Here is a 17,927-nt window from a genome sequence, read left to right as displayed (position 1 = left end):
AATTTTCCGACGACATACTATAGTATGTAATTTTTTTCAATATTTCGACCACATACTATAGTATGTCGTTTTTTTTCAATACGACATACTATAGTATGTCGTTTTTTTCAATTTTCGGACGACATACTATAGTATGTCGTTTTTTTCAATTTTTCGTACGACATAGTATAGTATGTCATTTTTTCTCAATATTTCGACGACATACAATAGTATGTCGTTTTTTTAAATTTTTCGGACGACATACTTTTTCAATTTTTCGACCACATACTTAGTATGTCGTTTTTTTTAATTTTTTGGACGACTACTATAGTATGTTTTTTTTTTCTCAATATTTCGGACGACATACTATAGTATGTCGTTTTTTTCAATTTTTCGACGACAAACTAGTGTCATTTTTTTCAATTTTTCGACCACAGGACTATAGTATGTCGTTTTTTCTCAATATTTTGCACGACATAGTCGTCCGAAATACATACTATAGTATGTCGTTTTTTCTCAATATTTCGACGACATACTATAGTATGTTGTTTTTTTCAATATTTCGGACATAGTATACTATATATGTTAGGGTTAACACCTGTTAACATACATTAACAAAGACAGAAAAGACAAAAGAGTTAGATTCTTTTCTCACTCGCGAGGAGAACGGACAGAGATGTGCTTCAGTTACAATCTCCTACCGCTCTGAAGCACATTTTGTCTGCTCCTCTATTTTATTGTTTCTAGGATCCCTAATCACAAGGACGCTGTAGCTCTAAAGGGAGGGGGCAAACAGCTACAGCGTCAAATGTTATTCACTAACTAACACACAATCATTCTGTACTAGATAATGTCCTTCCAGGCACAAAGATTAATAAAATATGTAGTGATCTTAGCAATGATGGTTTTATTGGAGGCCAGCAACTCAAACCGAAGCAGAGCTCTTCACCAAGAGGTAAACCTGCAGGAAGATTTTGTTCTGCTCTCTGTCAGTGAGGCCTTCTGAGAAAGGAATCAGAGTAAATCAACATACAAGAAACATTCTTAATTCTATAATGAGATTAACTTTAAGGAAGCATCAATTAAAGATACATTATAAAGATCAATGAAAATAACAAATAATTGATTAATAATATCACAATTTCTCCAACAATATACGACATAGTATAGTATGTCGTTTTTTTTTCAATTTTTCGACGACAGTATAACATGTCGTTTTTTTCCATTTTTCGAACGACATAGTATAGTATGTCGTTTTTTTCAATTTTTTTGGACGACTTACTATAGTATGTCGTTTTTTCTCATATTTCGGACGACATACTGTAGTATGTCGTTTTTTTTTTCAATTTTTCGACGACAAACTATATAGTCATTTTTTTTTTTAATTTTTCGACCACAGACTATAGTATGTCGTTTTTTCTCAATATTTTGCACGACATAGTCGTCCGAAATACATACTATAGTATGTTGTTTTTTTCTCATATTTCGGACATAGTATATTATATACGACATAGTATAGTATGTCGTTTTTTTCAATTTTCGGACGACATGTCATTTTTTTCTCAATATTTCGGACGACATAGTATAGTATGTCGTTTTTTTTCAATTTTTCGACGACATAGTATACATGTCGTTTTTTTCCATTTTTCGAAGACATAGTATAGTAATGTATTTGAATTCAATATTTCGGACGACATACTATACTATGTCGTTTTTTTCAATATTTCGGACGACATACTATAGTATGTCGTTTTTTTCAATTTTTCGGACGACATGTCGTTTTTTTCTCAATATTTTGGACGACATAGTATAGTATGTCGTTTTTTTCAATTTTTCGACCACATACTATATATAGTGTCGTTTTTTTCAATTTTTTTGTACGACATAGTATATAGTATGTCGTTTATTTCAATTTTCGACGACATAGTATAGTATGTCGTTTTTTTCAATATTTCGACGACAGTATAGTATGGTCGTTTTTTTCAATTTTTTGGACATGTAGTTTTTTTCTCAATATTTCGGACGACATATTATAGTATGTCGTTTTTTTCAATTTGTCGACCACAGTATGTCGTTTTTTTCTAAATATTTCGGAAGACATACTATAGTATGTCGTTTTTTTTCAATTTTTCGGACGACATACTACAGTATGTCATTTTTTTCAATTTTTCGACCACACTTAGTATGTCGTTTTTTTCAATATTTCGACGACATACAATAGTATGGTCGTTTTTTTTTTTAAATTTTCGGAACGACATACTATAGTATGTCATTTTTTCATTTTTTTCGACCACACATACTTAGTATGTCGTTTTTTCTCAATTTTTGGAACGACATACTATAGTATGTCGTTTTTTTCAAATTTTCGACGGACAAACTATAGTGTCATTTTTTTCAATTTTTCGACCACAGACTATAGTATGTCGTTTTTTTCTCAATATTTTGCACGACATAGTCGTCCGAATACATACTATAGTATGTTGTTTTTTCTCAATATTTCGACGACATACTATAGTATGTCGTTTTTTTTCAAATTTTCGACCACATACTATATAGTATTTCGTTTTTTAAAATTTTACGACGACTTACTATAGTATGTCATTTTTTCTCAATATTTCGGACGACATATATGTCGTTTTTTCTCAATATTTCGGACGACATATATGTCATTTTTTCTCAATATTTTGACGACATACTATAGTATGTCGTTTTTTTCAATTTTTTCGACGACATAGTATATATGTCGTTTTTCAATTTTTCGAATGCATGTATAGTATGACGTTTTTTTCAATATTTCAGACGACATACAATAGTATGTCGTTTTTTTTCAATTTTTCGACCACAGTATGTCGTTTTTTTAAATTCTTCGACGACATAGTATGTCGTTTTTTTAAATTTTTCGGACGACATACTATAGTATGTCATTTTTTTCAATTTTTTGACCACATACTATAGTATGTCGTTTTTTTCAATTTTTCGGACGACATATGTCGCTTTTTTCCATTTTCGACCACATACTATATATAGTATGTCGTTTTTTTTCAATTTTTCGACGACATACTATAGAATGTCGTTTTTTTCTCATATTCGACGACATACTATAGTATGTCGTTTTTCAATTTTTCAACAACATAGTATAATATGTCGTTTTTTTCAAATTTCAGACGACATACTATAGTATGTCGTTTTTTTCAAATTTTCGTACGACATGTATATAGTATGTCGTTTTTTTCAATTTTTCGGACATGTCTTCTTTTCTCAATATTTCGGACGACATAGTATAGTATGTCGTTTTTTTTTCAATTTTCGGACGACTTACTATAGTATGTCATTTTTTCTCAATATTTCGGACGACATATATGTGTTTTTTTTCAATTTTTCGACGACATAGTATAGTATGTCGTTTTTTCAATATTTCGGACGACATACAATAGTATGTCGTTTTTTTCAATTTTTTCGACCACAGAATGTCGTTTTTTTTTTTTTCACGACTTACTATAGTATGTCGTTTTTTTCTCAATATTTCGGACGACATATGTACATACATATTATTCTCCGAAAAATTGAAAAAACGTCATACTATATATAGTATGTCATCAAATTGAAAAAAAAACACATACTATAGTATGTCGTTTTTTTTTTTCAATTTTTCAACGACAACTATAGTATGTCATTTTTTTCAATTTTTCGACCACATACTAGTATGTCGTTTTTTCTCAATTTTTGCACGACATAGTATATAGTATGTCGTTTTTTTTAATTTTTTGACGACATACTATAGTATGTCGTTTTTTTTCATATTTCGGACGACATAGTATAGTATGTCGTTTTTACAATTTTTCGGACGACGTCTTTTTTCTCAATATTTCGGACGACATAGTATAGTATGTCGTTTTTTCATTTTTCGACCACAGTATGTCGTTTTTTCTCAATATTTCGACGACATACAATAGTATGTCTTTTTTTAAATTTTTCGGATGACATACGAGTCGTTTTTTTAAATTCTTTTCGGACGACATACTATTAGTATGTCGTTTTTTTTCAAATTCTTCGGACGACATACTATAGTATGTCGTTTTTTTCAATACGACATACTATAGTATGTCGTTTTTTTCAATTTTTCGGACGACATATGTCGTTTTTTTTTTTCCATTTTCGACCTATACTATATATAGTATGTCGTTTTTTTCAATTATTAGTACGACATAGTATATAGTATGTTGTTTTTTTCAATTTTTCGACGACATACTATAGTATGTCGTTTTTTTCAGTATTTCGGACGACATAGTATAGTATGTCGTTTTTTCAATTTTTCGAACGACGTATAGTATGTCGTTTTTTTCAATATTACGACGACATACAATAGTATGTCGTTTTTTTCAATTTTCAACACTATAGTATGTCGTTTTTTTCATTTTTTCGGATGACTTACTATAGTATGTGTTTTTTTCTCAATATTTCGGACGACATACACATATGTATGTCGTCGAAAAATTTAAAAAAACGTCATACTATATAGTATTTCAAATTGACAAAAACAACATACTATAGTATGTCGTTTTTTTAATTTTTCGACAACTATAGTATGTTTTTTATCAATTTTTCGACCACATATTGTCGTTTTTTCTCAATATTTCGGACGACATACTATAGTATGTCGTTTTTTTCAATACGACACATACCATAGTATGTCGTTTTTTTCAATTTTTCGGACGACATATGTCGTTTTTTTCCAATTTTCGACCACATACTATATATAGTATGTCGTTTTTTTTCCATTTTTCGACGACTAGTATATATGTCGTTTTTTTCAATTTTTCGAAGACATAGTAGTATGTCGTTTTTTTCAATATTTCAGACGACATACTATAGTATGTCGTTTTTTTTCATTTTTCGGACATCTACTATAGATGTCGTTTTTCTCAATATTTCGGACGACATACTATAGTATGTCGTTTTTTTCAAATTTTCGACCACATACTATATAGTATGTCGTTTTTTTAAAATTTTTCGGACGACTTACTATAGTATGTCATTTTTTTCTCAAATTTCGACGACATATATGTCGTTTTTTTCATATTTCGGACGACATATATGTCGTTTTTTCTCAATATTTCGGACGACATACTATAGTATGTCGTTTTTTTAAATTTTTCGACGACATAGTATAATATGTCGTTTTTTCAACTTTTCGACGACATAGTATAGTATGACGTTTTTTTCAATTTTTCGGACGACATACTATAGTATGTCTTTTTTTTCAATTTTTCGACGACATACTTAGTATGTCGTTTTTTTCAATTTTTCGGACGACATACTATAGTATGTCATTTTTTTTCAATTTTTCGACCACATACTATAGTATGTCGTTTTTTTTCAATTTTTTCAGACGACATATGTCGTTTTTTCATTTTTCGACCATACTATATATAGTATGTCGTTTTTTTCAATTTTTTCGTACGACATAGTATATAGTATGTCGTTTTTTTCAATTTTTCAGACGACATATGTCGTTTTTTCCATTTTTCGACCACATACTATATATAGTATGTCGTTTTTTTCAATTTTTCGTACGGACATAGTATATAGTATGTCGTTTTTTTCAATTTTTCGACGACATACTATAGAATGTTGTTTTTATATTTCGACGACATACTATAGTATGTCATTTTCAATTTTTCAACAACATAGTATAATATGTCGTTTTTTTCAATTTCAGACGACATACTATAGTATGTCGTTTTTTCAAATTTTTCGGACGTCATACTATATATAGTATGTGTTTTTTCTCAATATTTCGGACGACATACTATAGTATGTCGTTTTTTTCAATTTTTTGTACGACATAGTATATAGTATGTCGTTTTTTTCAATTTTTCGTACGACATAGTATAGTATGTCGTTTTTTTTCAATTTTTCGGACATGTCGTTTTTTCTCAATATTTCGGACGACATAGTATAGTATGTCATTTTTTCCAAATTTTCGGACGACTTACTATAGTATGTCATTTTCTCTTAATATTTCGGACGACATATATGTCGTTTTTTTTCAATTTTTCGACGACATAGTATAGTATGTTGTTTTTTAAAATTTTTCGACCACAGTATGACGTTTTTTAAATTTTTCGACGACATAGTATGTCTTTTTTTCAACTTTTCGGACGACATACTATAGTATGTCGTTTTTTTTCAATATTTCGGACGACATATGTACATACATATGTATGTCGTCCGAAAAATTGAAAAAAACGTCATACTATATATAGTATGTCATCAAAAAATTGACAAAAAACAACATACTATAGTATGTCGGTTTTTTAAATTTTTCGACGACATACTATAGTATTTCGTTTTTTGCTATATTTCGGACGACATACTATAGTATGTCGTTTTTTTCAATTTTTCGGACGACATACTATTGTATGTCGTTTTTTCTCAATATTTCGGACGACATACCACAGTATGTCGTTTTTTAAATTTTTCGGATGACATAGTATAGTATGTCATTTTTTTCAATTTTTCGACCACATACTTAGTATGTCGTTTTTTTTAATTTTTCGGACGACATACTATAGTATGTCATTTTTTTCAATTTTTCGACCACATACTATAGTATGTCGTTTTTTTCAATTTTCAGACGACATATGTCGTTTTTTTCCATTTTTCGACCACATACTATATATAGTATGTCGTTTTTTTTTCAATTTTTCGTACGACATAGTATATAGTATGTCGTTTTTTTCAATTTTTGACGACATACTATAGAATGTTGTTTTTCTCGATATTTCGACGACATACTATAGTATGTCATTTTCAATTTTTCAACAACATAGTATAATATGTCGTTTTTTCAATTTCAGACGACATACTATAGTATGTCGTTTTTTTCAAATTTTCGGACGTCATACTATAGTATGTCGTTTTTTCTCAATATTTCGGACGACATACCATAGTATGTCGTTTTTTCACATTTTCGTACGACATAGTATATAGTATGTCGTTTTTTTCAATTTTTCGGACATGTCGTTTTTTCTCAATATTTCGGACGACATAGTATAGTATGTCATTTTTTCCAAATTTTCGGACGACTTACTATAGTATGTCATTTTTTCTTAATATTTCGGACGACATATATGTCGTTTTTTTTTCAATTTTTCGACGACATAGTATAGTATGTCGTTTTTTAAAATTTTTCGACCACAGTATGACGTTTTTTTAAATTTTTCGACGACATAGTATGTCTTTTTTCAACTTTTCGGACGACATACTATAGTATGTCGTTTTTTTCAATATTTCGGACGACATGTACATACATATGTATGTCGTCCGAAAATTGAAAAAAACGTCATACTATATATAGTATGTCATCAAAAAATTGACAAAAAACAACATACTATAGTATGTTGGTTTTTTAAATTTTTCGACGACATACTATAGTATGTCGTTTTTTTCAATTTTTCGGACGTCATACATTGTATGTCGTTTTTTCTCAATATTTCGGACGACATACCACAGTATGTCGTTTTTTTCAATTTTTCGGATGACATAGTATAGTATGTCGTTTTTTTCAATTTTTCGGACATGTTTTTTCTCAATATTTCGGACGACATAGTATAGTATGTCATTTTTTCCAAATTTTCGGACGACTTACTATAGTATGTCATTTTTTCTTAATATTTCGGACGACATATATGTCGTTTTTTTAAATTTTTCGACCACAGTATGACGTTTTTTTAAATTGTTCGACGACATAGTATGTCGTTTTTTTCAACTTTTCGGACGACATACTATAGTATGTCGTTTTTTTCAATATTTCGGACGACATATGTACATACATATGTATGTCGTCCGAAAATTGAAAAAAACGTCATACTATATATAGTATGTCATCAAAAAATTGACAAAAACAACATACTATAGTATGTCATAGTATATAGTATGTCGGTTTTTTAAATTTTTCGACGACATACTATAGTATGTCGTTTTTTGCAAAATTTCGGACGACATAGTATAGTATGTCGTTTTTATCAATTTTTCGACCACAGTATGTCGTTTTTTCTCAATATTTCGGACGACATACTATAGTATGTCGTTTTTTTAAATTTTTCGGACGACATACTATAGTATGTCGTTTTTTCTCAATATTTCGACGACATACTATAGTATGTCGTTTTTTTCAATTTTTCGAACGACATAGTATAGTATGTCGTTTTTTTCAATTTTTCGGACGACATAGTATAGTATGTTGTTTTTTTCAATACGACATATTATAGTATGTCGTTTTTTTCAATTTTTCGGAAGACATATGTCGTTTTTCCATTTTTCGACGACATAGTATAATATGTCGATTTTTCAATTTTTCGAACGACATAGTATAGTATGTCGTTTTTTTCAATATTTCAGACGTCATACTATAGTATGTCGTTTTTTCTCAATATTTCGGACGACATACTATAGTATGTCGTTTTTTAAAATTTTTCGGACGACATATATGTCGTTTTTTCTCAATATTTCGACGACATACTATAGTATGTCGTTTTTTTCAATTTTTCGACGACATATAATATGTCGTTTTTTCAATTTTTCGACCACAGTATGTCGTTTTTTTAAATTTTTCGACGACATAGTATGTCGTTTTTTTAAATTTTTCGACCACAGACTTAGTATGTCGTTTTTTTCAATATTTCGGACCACATACTATATAGTATGTAGTTTTTTTCAATTTTTCGGACGACATACTATAGTATGTCATTTTTTTCAATTTTTTGACCACATACTATAGTATGTCGTTTTTTTCAATTTTTCGGACGACATGTCGTTTTTTCCATTTTTCCACATACTATATATAGTATGTCGTTTTTTTCAATTTTTCGTACGACATAGTATATAGTATGTCGTTTTTTTCAATTTTCGACGACATACTATAGAATGTTGTTTTTCTAGATATTTCGACGACATACTATAGTATGTCGTTATTTTCAATTTTTCAACGTCGTTTTTTTCAACGTCCGAAAAATTTTTCAATTTTTCGGACGTCATACTATAGTATGTCGTTTTTTCTCAATATTTCGGAAGACATACCATAGTATGTCGTTTTTTCAAATTTTCGTACGACACAGTATATAGTATGTCGTTTTTTTCAATTTTTCGACAACATACTATAGTATGTCGTTTTTTTCAATATTCGGATGACATAGTATAGTATGTCGTTTTTTTCAATTTTTCGGACATGTCGTTTTTTCTCAATATTTCGGACGACATATATGTCGTTTTTTTTTCAATTTTTCGACGACATAGTATAGTATGTCGTTTTTTTCAAATTTTCGGACGACTTACTATAGTATGTCATTTTTTCTCAATATTTCGGACGACATATATGTCGTTTTTTTTCAATTTTTCGACGACATAGTATGCCGTTTTTTTCAATTTTTCGGACGACATACTATAGTATGTCGTTTTTTTCAATATTTCGGACGACATAGTATAGTATGTCGTTTTTTTCAATTTTTCGGACATGTCGTTTTTTCTCAATATTTCGGACGACAGTATAGTATGTCGTTTTTTTCAATTTATCGACCACAGTATGTCGTTTTTTCTCAATATTTCGGACGACATACTATAGTATGTCGTTTTTTTTCAATTTTTCGACAACAGTATAATATGTTTTTTTCAATTTTTCGAACGACATAGTATAGTATGTCGTTTTTTTCAATTTTTCGGACGACATACTATAGTATGTTTTTTTTTTCAATTTTTCGTACGACATAGTATATAGTATGTTGTTTTTTTCAATTTTTCGACGACATACTATAGTATGTCGTTTTTTTCAATTTTTCGACGACAGTATAGTATGTCGTTTTTTTCAATTTTTCGAACGACATAGTATAGTATGTCGTTTTTTTCAATATTTCAGACGACATACTATAGTATGTCATTTTTTTCAATTTTTCGACCACATACTATAGTATGTCATTTTTTCTCAATATTTCGGACGACATACATGTCGTTTTTTTTTCAATTTTTCGACGACATAGTATAGTATGTCGTTTTTTCAATATTTTGGACGACATACAATAGTATGTCGTTTTTTTCAATTTTTCGACCACAGTATGTCGTTTTTTTAAATTTTTCGGACGACTTACTATAGTATGTCGTTTTTTCTCAATATTTCGGACGACATTTGTACATACATATGTATGTCGTCCGAAAAATTGAAAAAAACGTCTACTATATATAGTATGTCATCAAAAAATTGAAAAAAACAACATACTATAGAATGTCGTTTTTTTCAATTTTTCAACGACAAACTATAGTATGTCTTTTTTTCAATTTTTCGACCACATACTAGTATGTCGTTTTTTCTCAATATTTTGCACACATAGTATATAGTATGTCGTTTTTTTAAATTTTTTGACGACATACTATAGTATGTCGTTTTTTTCAATATTTCGGACGACATAGTATAGTATGTCGTTTTTTACAATTTTTCGGACGACGTCGTTTTTTCTCAATATTTCGGACAACATACTATATATAGTATGTCGTTTTTTTCAATTTTTCGACGACAAACTATAGTATGTCGTTTTTTTCAATTTTTCGACGACATAGTATAATATGTCGTTTTTTTTTCATTTTTTTGAACGACATAGTATATAGTATGTCGTTTTTTTCAATTTTTCGGACGACATACTATAGTATGTCGTTTTTTCTCAATATTTCGACGACATACATATGATGTTTTTTTCAATTTTTCGTACGACATAGTATAGTATGTCATTTTTTTCAATTTTCGACCACATACTTAGTATGTCGTTTTTTTCAATATTTCGGACGACATACTATAGTATGTCATTTTTTTTCAATTTTTTGACCACATACTAGAGTATGTCGTTATTTTCAATTTTTCAACAACATAGTATAATATGTCGTTTTTTTTTCAATTTCAGACGACATACTATAGTATGTCGTTATTTTCAATTTTTCAACAACATAGTATAATATGTCGTTTTTTTCAATTTTTCGGACGTCATACTATATATGTCATTTTTTCTCAATGTTTCGGACGACATATGTCATTTTTTTTCCCAATATTTCGACGACATACTATATTATGTCGTTTTTTCAATTTTTTGACGACATAGTATAATATGTCGTTTTTTTCAATTTTTCGAACGACATAGTATAGTATGTCGTTTTTTTCAATATTTCGGACGACATACAATAGTATGTCGTTTTTTTCAATTTTTCGACGACAAACTATAGTATGTCATTTTTTCAATTTTTCGACCACATACTAGTATGTTGTTTTTTCTCAATATTTTGCACGACAGAGTATATAGTATGTCGTTTTTTTTCAATATTTCGGACGACATAGTAGTATGTCATTTTTTACAATTTTTCGGACGACGTCGTTTTTTCTCAATATTTCGGACGACATAGTATAGTATGTCGTTTTTTCAATTTTTCGACCACAGTATGTCATTTTTTCTCAATATTTCGGACGACATACTATATATAGTATGTCGTTTTTTTTAAATTTTTCGACGACAGTATAATATCGTTTTTTTCAATTTTTCAAACGACATAGTATAGTATGTCGTTTTTTTCAATATTTCGGACGACATACAATAGTATGTCGTTTTTTCAATTTTTCGACCACAGTATGTCGTTTTTTTAAATTTTTCGGACGACTTAATAGTATGTCGTTTTTTCTCAATATTTCGGACGACATATGTACATACATATGTATGTCGTCCGAAAAATTGAAAAAAACGTCATACTATATAGTATGTCATCAAAAATTGAAAAAAAACAACATACTATCGTATGTCGTTTTTTCAATTTTTCGACGACAAACTATAGTATGTCATTTTTTTCAATTTTTCGACCACATACTAGTATGTCGTTTTTTCTCAATATTTTGCACGACATAGTATATAGTATGTCGTTTTTTTCAATTTTTCGGACGACGTATGTCGTTTTTTTCCATTTTTCGGACGACATACTATATAGTATGTCGTTTTTTCTCAATATTTCGGACGACATACTATAGTATATCGTTTTTTTCAAATTTTCGACCGCATACTATATAGTATGTCGTTTTTAAAATTTTTGGGACGACTTACTATAGTATGTCATTTTTTCTCAATATTTCGGACGACATATATGTCGTTTTTTCTCAATATTTCGACGACATACTATAGTATGTCGTTTTTTTCAATTTTTCTACGACATAGTATAATATGTTGTTTTTTCAATTTTTCGAACGACATAATATAGTATGTCGTTTTTTTCAATATTGCGGACGACATACAATAGTATGTCGTTTTTTTCAATTTTTCGACCACAGTATTTCGTTTTTTTAAATTTTTCGACGACATAGGATGTCGTTTTTTAAAATTTTTCGGACGACATACTATAGTATGTCATTTTTTTAAATTTTTCGACCACATACTATAGTATGTCGTTTTTTTCAATATTTCGGATGACATAGTATAGAATGTCGTTTTTTTCAATTTTCGGACATGTCGTTTTTTCTCAATATTTCAGACGACATACCATAGTATGTCGTTTTTTTTCAATTTTTCAACAACATAGTATAATATGTCGTTTTTTTCAATTTTTCGGACGTCATACTATAGTATGTCGTTTTTTTTCAATTTTTCGGACGTCATACTATAGTATGTCGTTTTTTCTCAATATTGCGGACGACATACTGTAGTATGTCGTTTTTTCAAATTTTCGTACAACATAGTATATAGTATGTCGTTTTTTTCAATTTTTCGACCACATACTATAGTATGTCGTTTTTTTCAATATTTCGGACGACATAGTATAGTATGTCGTTTTTTTCAATTTTTCGGACATGTCGTTTTTTTCTCAATATTTCGGACGACATAGTATAGTATGTCGTTTTTTTCAAATTTTCGGACGACTTACTATAGTATGTCATTTTTTCTCAATATTTCGGACGACATATATGTCGTTTTTTTTTCAATTTTTCGACGACATAGTATAGTATGTCGTTTTTTTCAATTTTTTGACCACAGTATGTCGTTTTTTAAAATTTTTCGACGACATAGTATGTCGTTTTTTTCAATTTTCGGACGACATACTATTGTATGTCGTTTTTTTTTTCCAATATTTCGGACGACATAGTATAGTATGTCGTTTTTTTCAATTTTTTGGACATGTCGTTTTTTCTCAATATTTCGGACGACATAGTATAGTATGTCGTTTTTTCAATTTATCGACCACAGTATGTCGCTTTTTCTCAATATTTCGGACGACATACTATAGTATGTCGTTTTTTTCAATTTTTCGACGACATAGTATAATATGTCGTTTTTTCAATTTTTCGAACGACATAGTATAGTATGTCGTTTTTTCTCAATATTTCGGACGACATATGTACATACATATGTATGTCATCCGAAAAATTGAAAATAACGTCATTCTATACATAGTATGTCATCAAAAAATTGAAAAAAACAACATACTATAGTATGTCGTTTTTTTTCAATTTTTCGACAACAAACTATAGTATGTCATTTTTTTCAATTTTTCGACCACATACTAGTATGTCGTTTTTTCTCAATATTTTGCACGACAGAGTATATAGTATGTCGTTTTTTTAATTTTTTGACGACATACTATAGTATGTCGTTTTTTTCAATATTTCGGACGACATAGTATACTATGTCATTTTTTACAATTTTTCGGACGACGTCGTTTTTTCTCAATATTTCGCATGACATAGTATAGTATGTCGTTTTTTTAAATTTTTCGACGACATAGTATAATATGTCGTTTTTTCAATTTTTCAAACGACATAGTATAGTATGTCGTTTTTTTCAATATTTCGGACGACATACAATAGTATGTCGATTTTTTCAATTTTTCGACCACAGTATGTCGTTTTTTTAAATTTTTCGGACGACTTAGTATGTCGTTTTTTCTCAATATTTCGGACGACATAGTATAGTATGTCGTTTTTTCAATTTTTCGACCACAGTATGTCGTTTTTTCTCAATATTTCGGACGACATACTATATATAGTATGTCATTTTTTTCAATTTTTCGACCACATACTAGTATGTCGTTTTTTCTCAATATTTTGCACGTCATAGTATATAGTATGTCGGTTTTTTAAATTTTTCGACGTTTTTTTCAATATTTCGGACGACATAGTATAGTATGTCGTTTTTTTCAATTTTTCGGACGACATATGTCGTTTTTTTCCATTTTTCGACCACATACTATATATAGTATGTCGTTTTTTTCAATTTTTCGACGACATAGTATAATATGTTGTTTTTTTCAATTTTTTGGACGACATACTATAGTATGTCATTTTTTTAAATTTTTTGACCACATACTAGTATGTCGTTTTTTCTCAATATTTCGGACGACATAGTATAGTATGTCGTTTTTTTCAATTTTTCGAACGACATAGTATAGTATGTCGTTTTTTTCAAATCATATATCCATAATACTTCAATGTTTCAATGTGACTGCTGCTTTACCATTTTAATACTCTTTTGAAAAATAAATCTAAAAGTTCAGAACACATGTTTCAGTTCAGAAATGGGGATAATCTCCCTTCAATTTCTGCAGGATTAAAAACATCTCCACCGAAAAATCTACAGCTAATTTGTCTCTCTTTCCTCTCGTGTGTAAATATGTTTACAGAAACAGAATTCAAACCCCCCAAAAATTCAAAACATGAAAGGATGACTTTTATTAACATGATTCCTCTTGGCTGTCATGTACTTTTAAAATATTGATAACTGTCCTTCCAAATCAGTGGATCCTGGACACGGAAGATGGAGCCGGTGCTGGGAAAGACGTACTCAGAAATGACTCACAAGTCGTGGGCGTCTTGGTGGAGCGTTTGAGGACCCAGGGATGGGAGACGACGCCTTCAATGGGCAACCTGTGCATGGGGTTGGGCTGCAGCAGCTTGGCCAGCAAGTCTTTAGCTCCGGCACTAATGGAAGCATGTGGAGGGGAACTGTACTCCACCTACACCAATAATAAATATTAACAACATGTTAGCTGGTCCGTCTGCCTAAAAGATTTTTATTTTGGATCTCTGTGCTCCAAAAAGCTCAAATATTTGGATAAAACTCCTGTGAAAATTAGGAATTGAATTATTGCATTCATCAGCAATTACCTTAGAAATCCTACGGTAGGTTCATCGTGACTTTTTGTTTCAAATGGACGTTTTCCAACAAGACACTCATAGCAAAGAACCCCCAGACTCCACAGTCCACCTTCTCATCCTGAGTTTGGTCGTCCAGCGATCCACACAGGGTGGACCTCCTGCATGGACAGAACAACACAATGTCAGAGCTGAAATGACTACAGAGCATGCTAACATGTCAGCATGCACATACCTTAAAGATGGAATGTGAACAGAAGAACCAAAGTCAGCGATCTTCAGCTCCCCGTTTCCTCCCAGCAACAGGTTCTCTGGTTTGATGTCTCTGTAGTGGAGCGCATCTGCCAGCTCCATGATGCACTAAAAACAAAAGCAAAACAGAAAGTAGCTCATCTGTGAGCTTTAACTAGACCAGAGGCCAGTTATGTTTAAAATGCTTCGTTATTTAATTTGCGTTTTACTTAGAATTACTAATCGGACTTTCTGAACCGTTTCAAATGTTTGTCGCCGTTTATCGACATGTTGAACTGAGTTGGTCAACTTGTTGCTTTCATCTGTTTCTTTATTATTTATTAAACTACTGGAGCTTCTGGTGGATTCAGCTGCACTGATGCTGCTTATCAGCTACATTTATAATCCACAACTTTTACACCAGTTTTCAAATCATAAAACCGTTTTAAATGAATTCAGATGGTCAATACGAAACATCGGATCGCTGCATCCAGACGTTAAACTGTCTAAATGGCCGTCGCTTCTACGTTACATATATAAATATTATATTCCTGTCTGTAAAGAGACTCTGTGTCTGTTACGAATTTCTGCTTTTGAGCTGAATGGTTGCAACATTTCTCCTGCATGTTTGCACGTCTGCATCGCATTTGATTGGATGCAGGAATGTTCTGCTGCGTTTCGGGTCCAGAGAGTCGTTTGGACCGGACCTTAGAACCGACCTGTTTCTGTAGATCTGGGTCGGAGTGGAACCGTCAGGAGCCAGGCTGATCTCCACGTCTCCTCTGCCCGGAGAAAAACAAGAAAAGGCGACTCAGATTCACATTCAAACCTCATGAACTGAAACTACTTTCCACAAATGTTCACACAAAGTGTCGCAGCTTTCAGCTCAGGAATATCTGAGGAATCTTAACTAAACTGAAATATTTCCTGGTTCAGGATTTCTCTTCTGCACGTCACAATTACACCCAGTGAAAACCTTTTCCAGTGAAAACCTTTTCCAGTGAACTGACACATCAACACCAGCAGCAGGTTTTCGTTTCTCTCACTCTGCCAGTTACTGATTTAGGACTTTTCTTCAACATCCTGGAAACAGAACTGCAGTGAAGAACAGAAACAAATGATTCATCAGAGCAGTAGATGGCTGTTCAAGAAGTCCAAATGGAAACCTGGACCTGGTCGTCCGCTTCCTGCTGGGTCTGTCGCTGCAGACCAATCAGAGACTCGTACACACAGACAGGAAGCAGCTCAGACCAATGAGGAGACAGTTCAGTACATAAAGAAGAACATCAGCGACAATCTGCCTGTAGAGAAGATCATCAACCTTTTCCACTGTCTGAATGAACTGAACCATCGTTCTCTAGTGGAGGAGATCCAACAGTCTCTGAGTTCAGGACGTCTGTCCTCTGGTAAACTGTCTCCTGCTCAGTGGTCGGCTCTGGTCTTCATCTTACCGTCATCAGAAAAAGATCTGGATGAGTTTGATCTGGAAAAGGATTCTCCTTCAGAGGAGACTCTTCTCAGACTGAGAGGTCAAAGCTGCTAACAAAGTCATACAAGTACAAACAGAGCCAGATACATCTGGTTCATCAGGCTCAGCTTGCTTTATTTGTTCAATCATTTGTTTTTGGAGCGATTTCAGTTCTTAGATTCTTTATACTTTAGTTTTGAAGTCGTTCTTTAAACTTGAACATGTGAGTATTTGAGGCTGGAAGCTCTCAGCCCTGAACTCCATCACCTTACAGAGCTACAACCATCTGGGAGGCGGGAATGAAGACGCTCTCCTTTGGGAGAGACGGTGAAAATGGCAGACTGGAAACTGAAAAATGATTTAAATATAGTTATTCAAAGAGAAACTCTGAGCTTTAAGTCCAACAGACCTAAAGCTGTTGGCCTGAACAGCAAAGTGCCAAAGTTTGAACCGATTCTATTTTTACTGGATGCTGCAGCAAGTATGAAGTCAATCGACATCCTGAGGAGTTGAGGACACATGAAATCACTTCCTGTCTCCTCCGGTGGGTTTCAGGTGAGGTACCGCTCACCTGAACAGCGCCCTCTGCTGCACTGGTGCTGCTTCTCTTCTGGCTGTTGCATCCAGTGGAGACCACAGCTCACCTGGAAAGAGATGAACAAGTCATTATTGATAATTATATATGGCAGATGAAATGCAGCAATACTGTGAAAAGTTTATTACTAAATAACTAAAAACTCTCCAGAGTTTCTCCTCCTGCATCTTATGAATCGTAGCTTCAGAACCTTGAGCTGCTTTTAGCCTCTATTTAGCTCAGAGTTTTGAGCCGAGGCTCCAGAAATCAGGTCATTGTCGTGTTACTTCATGTCTCTGTTAGGAAGGACTCAGTTTTTCTAAAACTTGTTGAATTCCAGCGTGTAAATGAGTCTTTGTCTGTGAAATGTTTTGCTACCTTCAGGGTGAGTCCTTTGCGGCAGCCATCTTGGGATTCTGCTAAAGAAGAGGCCCGCCTCAAACACAGCTCTTTAATAGAACCGGCTGCACTTTGATTGGCCGGGCAAATTGAGAGGCGGGGCTTCACTGGTT

The 17,927-nt window shown here is 31.9% G+C and overlaps 1 pseudogene; it reads right to left on the bottom strand.

Annotated features, from left to right (window-relative positions):
• Positions 1-14,772: 14,772 nt before the first annotated feature.
• LOC129356780 (aurora kinase A-B-like) lies at positions 14,773-17,586 on the bottom strand (annotated as a pseudogene).
• Between the last annotated feature and the right edge of the window lie 341 nt (positions 17,587-17,927).

Source organism: Poeciliopsis prolifica, unplaced genomic scaffold (assembly GCF_027474105.1).
Source record: "Poeciliopsis prolifica strain line A6 unplaced genomic scaffold, Auburn_PproV2 SCAFFOLD193, whole genome shotgun sequence".
Lineage (NCBI taxonomy): Eukaryota > Metazoa > Chordata > Actinopteri > Cyprinodontiformes > Poeciliidae > Poeciliopsis > Poeciliopsis prolifica.
This window is presented reverse-complemented; position numbering and strand designations above follow the sequence as displayed.